Below are 15,711 nucleotides of genomic sequence, written 5' to 3'. Positions count from 1 at the left end.
TTTGAAGGGTCTTCATATTAGAAATACCACACAAATGACCCCATTATAAAAACTGCACCCCCCAGAGTATTCAAAATGACATTCAGTCAGCATTTTAACCCTTTAGGTATTTCACAGGAATAGCAGCAAAGTGAAGGAGAAAATTCACAATCTTCATTTTTTACACTCGCATGTTCTTGTAGACCCAATTTTTGAATTTTTACAAGGGGTAAAAGGAGAAAATTTATACTAATGTTTGTAGCCCAATTTCTCTCGAGTAAGCACATACCTCATATGTCTATGTAAAGTGTTCGGTGGGCGCAGTAGAGGGCTCAGAAGCGAAGGAGCGACAAGGGGATTTTGGAGCGTACGTTTTTCTGAAATGGTTTTTGGGGGGCATGTTGCCTTTAGGAAGCCCCTATGGTGACAGAACAGCAAAAAAAAAAAACACATGCCATACCATTTTGGAAACTAGACCCCTTGAGGAACGTAACAAGGAATAAAGTGAGCCTTAATACCCCACAGGGATTTCACAACTTTTGCATATGTAAAAAAAAATAAAAATAATTTTCACTAAAATGTGCGCTTCCCCCCAAATTTCACATTTTTGCAAGGGTTAATAGCAGAAAAGACCCCCCCAAAATTTGTAACCCCATCTCTTCTGAGTATGGAAATACCCCATGTGTGGACGTCAAGTGCTCTGCTGGCGCACTACAATGCTCAGAAGAGAAGGAGCGCCATTGAGCTTTTGGGAAAAAAATTGTTTGGAATGGAAGTCGGGGGCCATGTGCGTTTACAAAGCCCCTCGTGGTGCCAGAACAGTGCCCCCCTACATGTGACCCTATTTTGGAAACTACACCCCTCACAGAATTTAATAAGGGGTGCAGTGAGTATTTACACCCCACTGGCATTTGACAGATCTTTGGAACAGTGGGCTGTGCAAATGAAAAATTTAATTTTTCATTTTCACGGACCACTGTTCCAAAAATCTGTCAGACACCTGTGGGGCGTAAATGCTCACTGTACCCCTTATTACATTACGTGAGGGGTGTAGTTTCCAAAATGGGGTCACACGTGGGTATTTTTTTTTTTGCGTTTATGTCAGAATCGCTGTAAAGTCAGCCACCCCTGTGCAAATCACCAATTTAGGCCTCAAATGTACATGGTGCGCTCTCACTCCTGAGCCTTGTTGTGCGCCCACAGAGCATTTTACGCCCACATCTGGGGTATTTCTGTACTCAGGAGAAATTGTGTTATAAATTTTGGGGGTCTTTTTTTCCTTTTACCTCTTGTGAAAATAAAAAGTATAGGGCAACACCAGCTTGTTAGTGTAAAAAAATAAAAATAAAATTTACACTAACAAGCTGGTGTAGCCCCAACTTTTCCTTTTCATAAGGGGGTAAAAGGAGAAAAAGCCCCCCAAAATTTGTAGTGCAATTTCTCCCGAGTTCGGAGATACCCCATATGTGGCCCTAAACTGTTTCCTTGAAATACGACAGGGCTCTGAAGTGAGAGAGCGCCATGCACATTTGAGGACTAAATTTGGGATCGCATAGGGGTGGACATAGGGGTATTCTATGCCAGTGATTCCCAAACAGGGTGCCTCCAGCTGTTGCTAAATTCCCAGCATGCCTGGACAGTCAGTGGCTGTCCGGAAATGCTGGGAGTTATGGTTTTGCAACAGCTGGAGGCTCCGTTTTGGAAACACTGCCATACAATACGGTTTTAATTTTGATTGGGGGGGGGGGGGGACAGTGTAAGGGGGTGTATATGTCGTGTTTTACCCTTTATTATGTGTTCGTGTACTGTAGTGTTTTTAGGGTACATTCGCACTGACGTGTTACGGCGAGTTTCTCGCTAGGAGCTTAAGCTGCGGCGAAAATTTTGCCGCAGCCCAAACTTGAAGCAGGAAACTTACTGTAAGCCTGCCCGTGTAAATGTACCCTGTACGTTCACATTGGGGGGCAAACCTCCAGCTGTTTCAAAACTACAACTCCCAGCATGTACTGACAGACCGTGCATGCTGGGAGTTGTAGTTTTGCAACAGCTGGAGGCACACTGGTTGGAAAACCTAACTCAGTATTTTCTAACCAGTGTGCCTCCAGCTGTTGCAAAACTACAACTCCCAGCATGTACTGATCACCGACGGGCATGCTGGGAGAAGTAGTTATGCAATAGCTGCAGGTACGCAACTAAAACTCCCAGCATGCCGAGACAGCTGATTGCTGTTTGGACATGCTAGGATTTGCAGTTTTGCAACATCTGGAGGGCTACAGTTTTAGAGAACACTGCAAAGTGATTACAAACTGTGGTCCTCCAGCTGTTGCAAAACTACAATTCCCAGCATGCCCTGACAGCAAACAGTTGTTTGGGAATGCTAGGAGTTGTAGTTTTGCAAGATCTGGAGGGCTACAGTTTAGGGACCACTATATAGTGGTCTCAAACTGTAGCCCTCCAGCTGTTGCAAAACTACATATTCCAGCATTCCCAAACAGCTGTCTGGGCATGCTGGGAGTTGCAGTTTTGCAACATCTGGAGGGCTACAGCTAGAGACCACTGTACCCTGCAGATGTTGCTAGGCAACTCACCGGCTTCCGTCGGATTCAGCCGCACGTCATGGCCGCCCGCCGATCTCCGTCGCCCGCAGCCTCCGTCGCCCGCCCGGATCGGTAAGTGGCTCTTCGGCGCCGGTCCCCGTCGTTTCCCCGTCCTGCCCCGCCTATTGTGGGAGGGCAGGACGGGGAAAACGAAAGTTAACCCCCCCACCCCCGATCTGCTATTGGTGGTCGCGTCTAGACCACCAATAGCAGGGATAGGAGGGGTGGCACCCGTGCCACCTCACTCCTATCGGTTCAGGGGGATCCTGGGTGTCTTAGACACCCGCGATCCCCCTTCTATTCCGGGTCACTATAGACCCGGAATGACCCGGAATCGCGCAAATCACAAGTGTGAATTCACTTGCGATTTGCCGCGATCGCCGACATGGGGGGGGTCTGATGACCCCCCTGGGCATTTGCACGGGATGCCTGCTGAATGATTTCAGCAGGCATCCCGCTCCGATCCCCGCCCGGCGGGGACCGGAACTGCCCATGACGTAACTGTACATTATGGGTCCTTAAGACCCAGGGTGTCGGGACGTAACGTTACGTCATGGGTCCTGAACGGGTTAACTGACAGTTGATTTTGGAGAAGAGCAAAATCAGGCATTTTTACATTACAACTACTCAATCCTTGTATTTTTGGGGAGATAAGCTTCTTCCAGAGCAGAGTCTGGCAGTGGCTTACCGCCCATTTACCCCTTCAATGAATGCTTGGCCGAGCTGAATGTTCATGAGTATGGGGTATATTTATTTTAAGTATAGGTAGCACACTTGAGAGCTGAATCCTGCAACACCTAATATAACATAGTCACTAGACACAAATATATATTTTTTTTTTATCCCCCCAATTCGATCCCTAAACTTTAGAAAACAGATCACTCCAGTAGCACTCCAATGCAGCTCCAATTAAATGGGAAAAAAACTATTGTGGCAGCTGTCATTCTATACTAGGTCTCTACTGACCATGTGTCCAAGGAAGATTACAAGGCAGATCTAAGGCACTGTCATTTGTGACAGCCAAGCTTCATTCACTTGGATGCACAATTTCTTATGTAAGCTTCAAACACATGCATTGTTATGGGAAAAAGATATCAAAAGTAGAAACAGACAGCCAGGCACTTGTTCCAAGCCACTTTTCTCTTGGGACATCCGAATAGGACTAAAAGTAATGACAAAGTGATGTGGCCAAAACAAGGATACCCCCAAAATCAGCCCTCTGCTCTTCACACGTCCCTTTAATTGGAACAGATAGTCTACGAAGTTTACATAACCTCAGCCTCACAAGCAGTAGCGTACAATTATGGCTATTATGTTCTCTCTGAGTCACAGGAACTATATTTTAGGATTATCCTGTTTACCACATTTCACAGTTACAACATAGAAATGTCTGTCACGATTAAGAGGGAACAGATGAAGCGCTGAAGAGAAAAAAAAACACAGCAATACAAAATCTATATAGGAAAGTGATTTCAATTTCAAAGCTATAGCAAGCACCAGTTTATATAATGTACATCTGATGAAAAGATCAGACCTGAAACACGTCATGATAATAAAAATTCATCAACTATTTCTACTTTGCTCATCATATGCTTTGTGCATGGTCACTCATCATTGCATTACCAATTTATCTGAGCAGCGGCATCTAATCCAGCAATATCTTCATTTTCTTCCAGACTGTTTATGATGCATTAACTTATAACAACTGTTACTAGCTGAAAGAAATGATTTTTATTCAGCTTCCAACCAGTGAGTATGATTTATGATTTCAAGAAGTGTTTTCCTTCATTTATTTTCAGTTTTCTGTAAAAAAAAAAAAAAAAAAAAAAAAATCTTTTCATACTATTCAAACCAGAGCCTTCTACAAAAAGAGGAGTTACCATTTCCTCCTGGAGGAGACACTGGTTTGACTAGTATGAGACAGTGATTTTCTTTCTGGAATAAAGATTATTTGCATAATTTTTTTTAATGGTTTTTCATAATGAGAATAAGTACTCCACCGAACAATTTTCTGTAGGTCCTTTCATTACAAGGGTCCTATAAAATTAGACTGATCACAGGTTGTTTGATTGGAGAAATTGGAAGCTAATGTTTAACTGTCCTTTAGCACCACTACAGGTAAAATAAAGTATTACATGATGTACACAAACAGATTGGCTTTGGGTTCCACAGCATATAAATAGAAAATGTCAAATCGCCAGCGTGTATACTATTGACCAGTAAATTATAAGTGAAACTGTGTTTTATTCCATCAATCAATTTTTGTCTAAATTATTATTTATGTACTTAGTGTTCCATAGCGTACATTACAGGAAAAGAAGTCTAAGGAATGAACGTTTATTTGAAAGTCTGTCTTTGTTTTTAGTACAGGTGGATGATTGACTATTATCAATAAAGAAAAAAAACTCCAATTAATGGCAGACATTTCCTGTATAGCCCCTTTGTATTAGATAGACTAGCCACCCCCCCCCTGTGGCCCTTGTGCAGCCAAACACTGGCCCACTCTTCTTAAAGAGGGAGACTTTAAAAGGTGTATAGAGTGGGAACACTCTAAGGAACAGCACAAAGATCTGCACTAATCGAGAAAAAGACTCAAAGGAAACCACAAAAACAGAGACCAAAATAACACTTTTTTGGCCTTGACCCCTTAAGGACTCAGAGTCTTTCCGTTTTTTGCACTTCCGTTTTTTCCTCCTTACATTTTAAAAATCATAACCCTTTCAATTTTGCACCTAAAAATCCATATCATGGCTTATTGTTTGCGCCACCAATTCTACTTCTCTTTATTCTGTAGGTCCATATGATTAAAATGATACCCTACTTATATAGGTTTGATTTTGTCTTACTTCTAGAAAAAATTATAACTACATGCACAAAAATTTATACGGTTAAATTGGTCATCTTCTGACCCCTAAAACTTTTTTATTTTTATGTGTATGGGACGGTTTGAGGGCTCCTTTTTTGCGCCGTGATCTGAAGATTTTAGCGGTACAATTTTTGTATTGATTGGACTTTTTGATCGCTTTTTATTCATTTTTTCATAAAATAAAAAGTGACCAGAAATATACTATTTTGGAATTTGGAATTTTTTTGCGCGTATGCCATTGACAGTGCGGTTTAATTAACAATATATTTTTATAGTTCGGACATTTATGCACGCGGCAATACCACATATGTTTATTTTTATTATGGTTACATATTTTTTATATGGAATTTTGGAACAGGGGGTGATTTAAACTTTTAATAAGGAAGGGGTTAATGGGTGTATTTTTAAAACTTCTATTCAATTTTTTTTTTTTTTTACACTTTAATCCCCTTAGGGGACTTTTAGGAGGAATCATTAGATTCCTCATACAGATCAATGTGGTTCCATAGAACCACATTGATCTGTGTGCTCTTCGCTCGATTGATAAAGCCTGGTCCTGCCAGGCTTTATCATTCTCAGCGCAGCAGTGGACACAGGAACAGAGGTAAGCCCTCCAGCTACCTCAGCGGTGGATCGACCCCTGCGATCGCGCTACAGGGGGGCCATCCACCCCACTGGACCACCAGGGAGCATTTAAATGTCCCTTTAGACACCGCTGTCAACTTTGACAGCGGCGATCTAAAGGGTTAATAGCATGTCGGCTATTAACACTGGCCCCCAGCTACAGGAATCAGCTGGGGGCCGGCCGGTATGTGAGCTCGCATCATACAACGGTTGCAGTCTCAGGACGAGCCAGCTAGTCCTTAGACAGCAACTGGTTAAAGGGGTACTTTGCCACAAACATCTTATCCCCTATCAAAAGGATAGGAGATAGGATGTTAGATCGCGGGGGTCCCGCCGCTGGGGACCTCCTGGATCTCTGTGCCTGCAGCAGCGGCGTCATGTCATAGCAGTCATGCCTCCTCCCATAGAAGTAAATGGAGGGGGAGTGGTGGCCGGTCATCGCCAGTCATGGGGCACAGAGCGGAGTTCGCTCTATGCACCAAATAAAGGGGCGCCACACCGGAGATGGTGGTGGTCCCCAGCGGCAGGACCCCCGCGATCTAACATCTTATCCCCTATCCTTTAGATAGGGGATAAGATGTTTGCTGCGGAGTACCCCTTTAATCAGAATATTATGGTCTATGGACACATTTGCTTTATATGTAAGGAAACAAACACAACATATATGGTGGGAAAAGAGCCTAAATGTAGAGCTGACCTCACAAAATAATCCTTCATGCAGCAACATCAATAAAGAAATAAAATGGGGACAGGCGCAAGCACATTATTTTCACACAGGTGTTTTGTAGTCTGCCAACTCTACCTCAATGGTTGTGTAAAGACAGCCCCACATATATGTAGCCCTTATTGGTGGCTTTACAAAGTTCACGTGATGTGCCAGTTCATCTACAGTAGTGGTCTCCAAATTGCATCCCTCCAGACGTTGCAGACTTTGGCTGTCTGGGCATGCTGGAAGTCATAGTTTTGCAACATGGAGTTTGGAGACCACTACGGTAGAGAGTGAAAATTATCGACCGAGTCAAAACGAGTATCACAAGTCCAAAACTATAAACACTTTGAAGAAATTCTGAGTTGTTACATACCTTGTAAGCTTATGTAGAGGTATGGTTCTTCGTGAAAGTACAAACTATGTTTTCCGCACTTTTATTTGACATTCAAGGCATTACCGATCTGGAAAAAAAAATACATTCAGAATAAGTAAAGCATTCATATCTGTTAATAGAGTAGAGTGTAAGCAAGATTATCTTAATCTAGGCTCTTGCTGCCTCCTACAGAGTTTAAAGAGACTATTATAAATGTGTTACTGTGTTAACTCCATTCGCTCAGTGAGGATTGGATTTCGGAGAGTTCTGCAAATATCACAAAAAATTGAATCTGAAGCTTTAGTCTTAAGTCTGACCATACATATTAAATGAAAACAAAAATATCGGCATATTCCAAATTTCAGCAAGAGGGCTAGAAGAAATCGAGAAACCCACACTCTTCCATACTGTACATCTGAGGTCATCATTTAGAAGCTGAACAGTCTTCTTCTAAGAGCAAGGCCAGCACAAAATATATGTAATTCTAAAACCACATAAAATAGGTGTTACAGCTCAAATATCACTGTACTTGTGCATTTGCTGCCAAAGAAGACCAGGATTGAAAGAGCCACTACTATGTTTTAAACAGTCTATCTCAAATCAAAGACAAAATAAGGACAGCATTGGAAGTCAAGATGAGTTTTATGTTAACACAGAGCTAAGAATGGCGACTAAGAATTTTATGGAGGTGGACAAGTTTATGTCAACCTTGTCCTTCCATTAAAGGGGTTATCCACCATAAGGTGATTTTAGTACTACCTGGTAGGCAGTAATGGACATGCTTAGGAAGGATCTGCGCTTGTCTTGGGGCTAAATGGCTATGTTGTGAGATTACCATAATACTGTGACTAGCTTTTTGTGAACAGGTATTTCCTGTTTGACTTTTCTTTTTTTGACTACAAATCCCACAATTCCATTTTCTTCCCTCCCTTCCACACATCAGCCACCCCACCCATTGAAACATAAATAAGCTACATCCATTTATGTGGTATCCTGTGGTTTTCAATCAGGGTGCCTACAGCTGTTGCATTAGTTGCAGATTGATCCCTCTCCCATCAAGCGATCCCTCCACCCACTGAAGCAGACAGGCTCCCTGTAATCAGCTGACTAGTGAGTCAGGTCTCGGCCGCATTGCCCCCTGGGAAAAATCTGAGACAACAGTCATATTGTATGCTGGTAAAAATTAATATTGGAGTGAAAATCAAAGAAGAATTGTGAGAAAACCATCACACACAGGTACAGACACTATATTATGAACTACACTTTAAAGCCCCTGTAGCATAGTCAAATAAAAAAAAATCCTGGAATACCCCTTTAAAACAAACAGTTGTATCTACCTCCACCTCCATACCTGCGTTGATCCTCCTTATTGCCTGCGGTCGGGGCACCCGTTTTACAGGAGCAACGGACATCAGGTGACCACCGCAGCCAATCAACTTCCACGGCTGTGATGCTCCGCACTCAGGTGTATGGAATGTCATAGCAAGGCTGCTGATTGGCTGTTACATGACACCTACATAACACCTGAGCACCGACCAAAGACATCCAGTGCTCAGCAAGTTGGAACCGGGATATCAGTGTGGGAACAGAGGCGGAGGTAAGTAAAATGGTTTGTTCTTTTTTTAACAGACGAGACACCTTATTACTGTGACACACAGGGTATGGGGGTAGATGAGAGGACATTAATAAATGACACGCAGTGGGGAGATGAGGGGACATGAATGACTGACAGAGGAGAGATGAAGGGACACTAATGACCTATCATATAACATCACATAATGCCCCGTTGCATGAGGCCGCATGTGATGTACGGGGTCCTGGCTCCTAACTTTTTTTGCTGGCTCCTAGATTCTCCAAAAATTTGTCAATACAACTGTTTTGAATTATACAGATTCTCAATGAGGAGATCCAGCTGGCTGACCTGCAGTGCTCCATGGTAAAAAGGTATGGTAATTAGCCCTCATTCAGAAGAACATAAACTGTCACCTATGGGTAGAGACCTACAGGTGGCACTAGAGAGCCCAGAATTCATTTGGAGGAGAGATAATGTGCACAACAAAGACTTAACAAAACATTGGGATCAAACTTGGAATCAATGTAGACCGCCACTAAACCACTGTCATTACAGCCCCTGTATTACATGGAACTTTCTATTGTCTTCTGATTTTTTAGAAGATTGCTATTTATGTTAAAATGACAACTAGTGTATACGTACATGATGAATTCTTAGGTGTCACTATTACCCTCTAATAGTCATGACTCAAGCAAGCCCTAGTCAGAAAAGAAACTTGCTCCTTTGATGTAGCTATAAAAAGAACTACATTTAAAGGCCCACTTAGTGAATTTATGAGAAAAGCTACAGTATGGAAGGACCGAGTACAAGCCCTTTATTCCCTCATTACAACGCATAAACATATTCACTTCATGAGACCACCCCAGTCCGTAAGCCCATTAGTGAACTGAAATTAGAAAAAAATTCAACACAAAAAGGAACTGTATGCACATCCAAATAAATTTTACTTAAATACGCAAATATAGGCAAATATACACAAAGATAGACAACATATAATGAAACGAATTTAAATAAAATTAAATGAAAATTTAATTAAATAAAACAAGGGAACAAGAGGTAAGGATGAAGCTCCACAATAGAAGCTTGGCCACAATAATTATTCACTAAAAATACTGGTAATAAGTCATGATACTCCAAGGCATTATTAAAGTGCATGAGCTAACATATAAAGCCATATAGTGCAACATGTAGATGCATTTTAAAACATATAATGTAAAATCCAATAAGAACAACCTCAAAAAAAATGTGCAATAAATATTCTCCCCATGCACAATATAAGAAGCCTTCAATATGTGTAAAGCAAGAAAATATACAAAGTAGGCGACCCATTAAATATGGTACTTGGCTATATAGAAAATACCGATGCTGAATCCCTACACTTATTGCATCTCAGAAGGACAATTTCTACATGTGCCCCATTAGCACATATGGAAGTCATGACAGGGGTCCCGCATCCTCTCGGTCAGCCAGGGGACCTTCCATTCTGGTGGACTCAAGTTGTCCATGTATTACATACCGTATATACTTGAGTATAAGCAGAGTTTTTCAGCACGATTTTTCGTGCTGAAAACGCCCCCCCTTGGCATATACTCGAGTGAACTCCCCGCCTGTCAATCCCTTCATCAGTGATCTTCAACCTGCGGACCTCCAGATGTTGCAAAACCACAACTCCCAGCAACTCCCAGCCATCGGCTGTCCAGGCATGCTGGGTGTTGTAGTTTTGAAACCTCTGGAGGTCCGCAGGTTAAAGACCACTTGGACTTCGTCATCATCCAGCCCCCCCCCCTTTGTTTTGTACTCTCCTCCACTCGGTGGGAAGTTAGGGTGAGCTGGTCCGGGCCATCTATGCTGCAGGGACCGTCCGGTGGGGAGGATTAGTCATTGCGGGCTGTCCATTTTCACCGGGGGGGCCTCTTCTCCGCGATTCGGGCCCGGCCCCGGACTAGTGACGTTGCCTTGACGATGATGCACAGGGACGTTCATGCGCAACGTCCCTGTGCGTCGTCATCAAGGCAACGTCACTAGTCCTGGGCCGGGCCCGGACCAGCTCACCCCAACTTCCTGCCGAGGGGAGGAGAGTACAAAACAAAAGGGGGGGCTGGATGATGAAGAAGGCCGCAGTGGTCTTCAACCTGCGGACCTCCAAAGGTTTCAAAACTACAACACCCAGCATGCCCGGACAGCCGATGGCTGTCCGGACAGGCTGGGAGTTGTAGTTTTGCAACATCTGGAGGTCCGCAGGTTGAAGACCACTGATGAAGGGATTGACAGGTGGTGATGATGAAGGGGGGGCATGATGACAGGGGGTCTGGATGATTACATGGGGGGGATGATGTATTTCCCACCCTAGGCTTATAGTCTAGTCAATAACTTTTCCTGGGTTTTTGGGGTAAAATCAGGGGTCTCGGCTTATATTCGGGTCGGCTTATACTCGGGTATATACGGTAGTTAGCCAGCTATCTAAATAGCTACTATGCAATGCAACATTGAACAAACGCTATGGGGGACATTTACTAAGAAGGGTGGGAAGGGGGCGCACCTTTACATAGAAGGGGCATGCATGGGATACTCCATACTCACGTGCAATACCAAAGGTTCCACACCAGCTCAACGTTGCTGTATATTTCTGCTCTGAGTGTAACAGCAGCCCTGTGCACCTCTTAGGAAATCCAGCGTACTGAAAATGGATGGAGGATTATTTATGTGCAATGTTTAAAACTGCACAAAGTAAATCCTCCTTTAAATATCTAACCAGAAAAGGCTTACCCCAGCAAAATCACCTCTTGGCCAGGAGATGGACCTGCGTCAATCAGCTAATCGCCAAAGCAGCTTCAGTGTATAAGGAACGCTTATCAGCCAAACCCTTTAACCATATCAAAATGTACCAGAATAATAATTTTCCACAGATTATTAGATGTAAGTATGCTTTCTGATATAATGGCTTCCTATATAATAAAAAATGGAACCAAAGCTCTAGAGCTGGATGACGAACACCATACCGCCACCCCATTCCAGGACAACAGAAGCCAGTTTCCAGACAGATACCCATCTGCTGCAAGGAGAAAAGGATAGTCTTTTCCCTCTGGCCCATTTCTACCACTATATAATGAAGAGACTGAACTGTCCTCCCACCCATCCAAGGCAATTTCTCATAATCCTATGCAACAATATTATAATTAACTGAATTATCCTATGTAACAAAAAAATAAAATAAAAAAGGAGTTAAAATGGTGGCTGTTGGTGTGACTAGCTAGTTATATCCTACATATGTGATGTATTATGTAGGTATTGCCATAACAAAGTTAATCACATGGTCTCAATTAATATGTCCATATCACAAAAGCTAGCCTACAACAGTGACCCTATAACTGAGCCAGCTAGGGAGTGTGCCATCGAAGTGCTGTTCGGTATAGGTCAAGGAAAGTTGACAAAGTCTGTGATAGAAGCATGGTCTGCGGGCACCACGTGACTTGCATATGAGAAACTTTACTTTTGGACATAAAGAAACCATAGAGGCAAATAATTCAGCTCCTTCAATTCCATCAATGAGTGAATTGATAGCCTTATATTTTATTTGGCACTTACTGTGCTTGAGAAGATTGAGAAGAAGGCCATCATTCTTGCTTTTACACATACATTACTTAAATATTCCTAATATACATTTATAATCTGAATTTATGCTGCAGAAAGAAAAAGGTTAAATTTACTTACCGACAAATGATTATGTCTGTCATTAGCTAAAGTTACTCGCTATTACAGGCTATCTTTGGATGCTAAAGAGCCTTTGGAGATCAGTATACAATCTGGATTTTCATTCTATACTCAGATCTTAAAGAACAGATTAAAACCATCAAGGGAATATTCAATCCGATTAAAACCCTGGCCGAATTTTAAAGGCAGGCTCAGTTCCAAGATACAAGTGGTATAATGGGTTTACCTGGAATAGCAAATAAATCACTATTTCCTACTGGAAGTACACATATAAAAGTACCCACATTTTTTGGGGTGGCTTCCCTCTGTGTTCACCGCAACAAGATGGTCATTGTACCATGCTAAATTTAACCACAACAAACCTCAAGAAATCTGCCCTGAAGAGTAAAGAGAAACAAACATTTTTGGTGCCAATTTGTGTCCATCATACAAGTTCTCCCTTCACTTCCTTTTCTTGTTGTTGTCTGCTTTATAAAGTATATGTATAACTTCTTGTTAGTACATTATGAGTTAACAGACTGTTGTCCCCATTTAGGACCCTCACGTGGAAATCAGCTACAAAAAATGTCTGCATTACATTACCAGTCCAGTGTTTTCAATGGAAATGGTGCAATGCATCATTAACCACTTACAGCTGGATTCCACAACAGATTAGATAAGATCGTTGGGGGTCTTAGCCGCAGGACACCCTGTGATCAGTTTATTACCAGGGAACAAAAAGAGATTGTTTAAAGCAAAAGGACCTTTTAACGTGTGAATGTGGGAAGAGATTGTAGATGGGACCTAACCAAGTGCCTTGCCAAAAAAAACTAAAAACACAAAACAATAGCCCAGAAAGTGTTACATACACAAAACTGAAAAAAAGCTAAAAAGCTAAATATTGCCATTAGTAATGTCAAATATAGACAATAATGAAAAGAGGGCAAAGAAAAAAATATTTTTAAAGGAAAAAAATAAATAAATAAAACATCACACAACAGAAAAAAAACAGAGGAAGATATTGTATAGCAGTTTATTTTAGACAGATTGCTTTGAATTCCTCTACTTTCACTAGAAAATATTAGATACTGTTCTATGTAATGGCGGGAGGCAGCAATGACATCATTTCCAAAGTGAAGGGCAAGTGACCACCCCAAAGCATAGATGATGGGGTGTATGTATTTTTCTTGCAAGAGGAATATGAAAAGAATACAACAAGTTTAAATCCGGTAAATAATAAGGTAAAAAAATTTAAATAGATAAAAAATTTGATTTGTAGTATGTAATAAAGGTCATGCATACACAAACATTTCTAGGGGGTATTCTCAAGCTATACAATAGGTTCACATCTGTATCAGAGCTCTGATTAAAACAGTGGGACCTTAATGAACAAAAAACACTGTATGCAGTATTTGTTTTCCTCCAGTCAAATCCTGCCAAATAAATGGACACTAGATGGAAACTTGGCGGAGGACCCTATTAATGCCAGATGTAAATGAGGCTTAAAGGGGTACTCCGGAACTTAGACATCTTATCCCTTATCCAAAGGATAGGGCATAAGATGCCTGATTGTAGGAGTCCCGCCTTTGGGGACCCCCCGTGATATTGCACGCAGCACCCCGTTAAAATCAGTCCCCGGAGCGTGTTCGCTCCAGGTCTGTTTACTGTCGATCACGGGGCTGGAGCATTGTGACATCACGGCTCTGCCCCCTCAATGCAACCCTTTGGGAGGGGGCGTGACAGCTGTCACGCCCCCTCTCATAGACTTGCATTGAGGGGGCTGGGTGTGACGTCACATGGGGCGGAGTCGTGATGTCACGATCTTCCGTTCCCGTGGTCGGGAGCTAGAACCTCCAGCGCTGCCAGAAGCAGATACAGTTGGGTGCTGCTATATTGCGGGGGTCCCCAGCGGTGGGCCCCCCTCGATCAGACATCTTATCCCCTATCCTTTGGATTGGGGATAAGATGTCTAGGGGTGGAGTACCTCTTTAAGTAAAACACTGCACTAATCCCAACAAAATGTATAATTTGGTTATGAAAGAACAGATATATATATGTTCCCAAGTATACATTTAAAATACATTGTGTATAACATAAAAAAAACTAAATATGACATACTAGGAGAATGTGCTAAAAATAACCAGGGCGGTAACGTTACATCATCTCCTTATGGTCTATACAAATAGCCAAAAAATTGCTTTCCAACTGCTATCAAAATGGTAAGAATGTAAGAACGTTTGATTCCTTGCAGGTTGATGAGCCCTATTAATAGATATATAGATAGATGCTTTTTAGGAGAAAGATAAAAACATTTAAAAATGCTATAATGTTACGGCTTTGGCTAATACCCTTTAGTGATCATCCACGGTTCAGAGCCAGCCTCTATTCAGGGAATGGACGACTCAAAGATTTAAGTTGTTGATTCAACCAGTTTTTCCTGTGAACTCTTCTAACGTTACAGAAAAGAAAAAAAAATTGCCTCAGGTCACGAAGAGATGAAACTAGATTCAAAGTGAGAGCCAGAGGTATGGCCAGCATTTTCTGTAAATACCTTCTCCGCTCCTGCAGGTAAAAAAAATAAAAATAAAAAAAAGAATCACATTCCAAAGAGGCTGCGAGAGAGAGCGCAGAATATATCTGTCATCCAGTGACAAGTGAAGGAGACCAGGCAAGGCAGCACTTGTCACTTCCTACTCTTATTTTATTGCATTCATTTAGGGCCCTGAAAATACAACAAAACATGTGGTTTGGCTTTTCCTTCCGTTTACAGGCAGACGAGGTCACTTCCACATACTGAACGATAGGCTAATTCCTTATGGTTATTTTTATAAAGGGAAACAAAAACACAACACAAACTATCTGTAGGTTTTGTACATTCCAGAGGCTTTTAAAGTCAAAAGCCTGGATAATCTGGCAGTGAATATGCCACTACTAGAACAGTGTTCACATGAATGATCTGTCTCATCAATGTATCCACAGACAATTATGTATCACAACACCAAGCTGGAGGTGTCACAAGTATTTATGATCAAGAGCGTGGACCTCCTCAGAATGTATACAGTGTAAAAGGAAAGATCCGGACTCTTGGCTAAGCATAAACAGGTTCATATTTACTTTCTAGATACAGTTATCAATTCTTCATAGATGTTAACAGGACATCTACTGGAAGAAAGGTGAAACCGTTTCTTTAAAATATTTACTGTGTGTATATGTCTGACCTTAAAGGGTACCTCTCATCAAATAAACTTTTGATATATTTTAGATTAATGAATGTTGAATAACTTTCCAATAGCATATTAA

At 41.8% G+C, this 15,711-nt stretch overlaps 1 protein-coding gene across 17 annotated transcripts in view; it reads right to left on the bottom strand.

Moving 5' to 3' along the window:
* The window catches only part of FAM110B (family with sequence similarity 110 member B), a 282,271-nt gene that overhangs the window by 39,017 nt on the left and 227,543 nt on the right, over positions 1-15,711 (bottom strand). For 15 of the 17 annotated variants that reach the window (XM_056521982.1, XM_056521980.1, XM_056521981.1 and 12 more), the window contains one exon: positions 7,149-7,236. The gene's annotated coding sequence lies outside the window, so the exon portion shown is untranslated. Of the gene's footprint in view, positions 1-4,199; positions 4,380-7,148; positions 7,237-15,711 lie in introns of all 17 variants that reach the window. The other 2 variants (XM_056521991.1, XM_056521995.1) reach the window with 1 other exon arrangement.

Source organism: Hyla sarda, chromosome 5 (assembly GCF_029499605.1).
Source record: "Hyla sarda isolate aHylSar1 chromosome 5, aHylSar1.hap1, whole genome shotgun sequence".
In the NCBI taxonomy this organism is placed as follows: Eukaryota; Metazoa; Chordata; class Amphibia; order Anura; family Hylidae; genus Hyla; species Hyla sarda.
The sequence above is the reverse complement of the archived record's forward strand: the minus strand, read 5'-3'. Positions and strand labels throughout refer to the sequence as shown.